Genomic DNA, 2,779 nt, shown 5'->3' with positions numbered 1-2,779 from the left:
CAAAGGCAACTGCAGCGACTCCACGGCCCCGTGCATGACGGGAAAACGCCCACCTCAGGTGACTGGATATGAGTCTGCTGTGATCACAAACGTGCTCTGACCCCCCTCCTCGCTCCCCAGGGCAACACTTTAGATCCGAACAAATAAACTATGACTTAAACTATCAAAGTTGTGTATTGCCCCTAAAATAAAGCTCATGCTAGATGCTTTTCAGAACCAAGTCATGATTTAAAAGGAGATATTTTATCTCACAGACTCGAACAAACAAATGGGAAAGTTTTCTCTGATGAAGAATGATGATGTGACTGGAGTAAAGGAGACAGAGCAGGTGAATAAGTTTTATTTAGGATAAACTTGAAATGAACCCGATTTCTGCATGATATCAGGCCGCTCTCGCTGTTCTCTGCATGTGGAGTGGTCAGCAGGTCTTCAGACTTTTTTCTCCACCCCGCGTCGGCTACTCTCGCCGATCATCCAGGCGAGTCGCAACAGCATCTCCAACGAGCCTAGTGAAGGGGAGATTACGTGGTGCTCCGCGTACGGAAGGTTATATAAATTCCATTTTTTTCTCCGTACATGAAGTGTGGGTTTTGCTCGTACGTATTCTTATAGGCAGACTCTCATGGACATTTTTTTTTAAATGAGACTCCAGGAATTTAAAGGAATTGGAGGCTTTTTTGCCAAGAAGAATGAGCCTCTTTACCATTAGATTATATACAGAACCCTCTCCACAACTACCACAAAACCAAGCCGTATTGATGCTAAAGGGGGAAATACACAGTATTAAGAACTGGGGTGTGTAAACTTTTCAACAGGGCCATTTAGGTTTTTATTTTGTTTTGATGATTTGAAAAGTGTATTTTTTTCACAAGAAATGTCTTTACAAAATCAGACAATGGGTGAAAATAATTTTTGTGTGTTTTGATTCATATTCTTTGAGAAATTGCCAAAAATCCAGGGTGTGTAAATTTATTGGCACAACTGTATATTTGTTTTATTTATTTATTTATTTATTTTTAACCAGGGATTACTGAGATTAAGAATCTATTTTTCAGGGGTGAAATTATTAAATGAAATTAAATTATTCTGTGCCACCTATATCTTACGGATTCAGAACGTTTGGCTTTGTTTTATAGAGTTTTTCTGCAATTTTTCTGGTGGCCTTTGGGAAAAATCATGAGTTCTAGAAAAGGTAAGACTCCTAACTGAAATCTGTCATCTGTCACTGTTTTATTGTTTAGAAAACCATATGCTGTTTATATAGTTCCATTGTTTTTCTTCCAGTCCCAATTAATCCGGGGAAAACTGACGCACGGATCAGTGTCCATCAGGTTCTCTACAGGACTCCAGGGATACTGCAAGCTTTACATTTAGTACTTAACACCAAACTCTGGTATCAGTCACACAATTCAGACCAGACTTTACAGCGTGTGTTAAACAATCCGCTTAAGATTAAGAATGGTGAGTCTAGATCAGGTTGCTTTACGGTTATGCAGTACTAGTTTCTTGAATCATATTTTCGTTAACAGATAGTGAACAGCATGCCGCAGCAGAATACATGGAGAAACTGTTGAAAGGCGTGAGTGCAGAGGTCTCTCAGGTGAGTATCTGTGTTTCTCTTTTTCTTTTGATCAGACTCAGATCAGACTTGATCAGACTTAGCTTTGTTAACATTTGTTTTTTATTGGATGGGAAAGTGCATCCAATGGACGAACATGTTAATTTAAACACGACATTCCATCGTCCTTACAGAGCTTGAGTTGTGCTCAAAAGTTCACATACTGGCACAATTTTTTATTTTTTGAATATTTTTCAAATAACATTTTTTTTTACTCATAGTTAGTGGTTGTGTGAAGTCATGTATGGTCAAACAATGGAATTTGCTATTTTGGAACCATAATGGAAAAAAAAAAGTACCAAAATGACGCTGATCAAAAGTTTACACACCCCAGTTCTTAATACTCAAACGCGCTGTTCATGCAAAACAGCCCAGGAATTTACAATTTTTCTCATTATGATTTAAAAAGAACAAACTCAGTTGTTTCACCATAAATGGCTTCACACAACCACTGACTATGAGTGAAAACTTGTTTTATCTTTCCTATTTTTTGAAACTGTATGTTCATGGCTCTAAAGTAAATAATGAAGTCATGCGACCACAATGTATTCTATCTCTCCTGCAGCCATTCTGTGGAACTCTTGTCTGTTCTGAAGGACACTGCATCGAGGAAATGTCTCAGTTCTGCACTCTTCTGCTGCCTTTCACGGCCAGTGTGGTCAGTAAAGTCTTCTTTGGACATGCACAAAGTTATCAACTGTGTTCATACTAATCAGGTCTGTTTTCACAGGAAAAGGGGGTTCAAGAGTATTTTGAATGCAACAAAATGTGTGGAAAGGCTGCAGTGGTAAAAACAATCTATTAAATTTACATATGTAACGATGCACTCAAGCCTTGATTTGATTTTCGATTTTAAGTTCCCGAGTTAATTTTATTTTTCAATTTTTTTTTACCTTCTTCTTTTTTAGACTCATTTTAAAACCAAAAGATGTTTCTTTTATTTAACTTTTTTTTACTTGTAACAAACTGCAACTGCTGTCTCAGTTGGTGAGACTTTACAAAAACAACACAAGACATGAAAATGAACTAATCATTTTCTAAATACAGTATAGTACATTTTGCTCCAGTGTGAACCTGGAAGTCAGAGGCTAAATTAGCACAGTGTTAGCTGTGCCCTGTTCACATTTAAACTCTTTGCTTCCATTCCATTCCTATATAATA

At 37.4% G+C, this 2,779-nt stretch overlaps 1 long non-coding RNA gene across 1 annotated transcript; it reads left to right on the top strand.

Annotated features, from left to right (window-relative positions):
• The first annotated feature begins 1,528 nt into the window (after positions 1–1,528).
• Positions 1,529–2,277, top strand: LOC306963361. Its single transcript, XR_013792905.1, has 2 exons — positions 1,529–1,600; positions 2,184–2,277. It is a non-coding gene; the product is annotated as an uncharacterized lncRNA (long non-coding RNA).
• The last annotated feature ends 502 nt before the right edge of the window (positions 2,278–2,779 follow it).

The sequence above is a fragment of the Gobius niger genome (assembly GCF_951799975.1).
Source record: "Gobius niger genome assembly, chromosome: 5".
NCBI classification, from domain to species: domain Eukaryota; kingdom Metazoa; phylum Chordata; class Actinopteri; order Gobiiformes; family Gobiidae; genus Gobius; species Gobius niger.
Note: the sequence above shows the minus strand (reverse complement) of the source record. Positions and strands in the feature narration are given on the sequence as shown.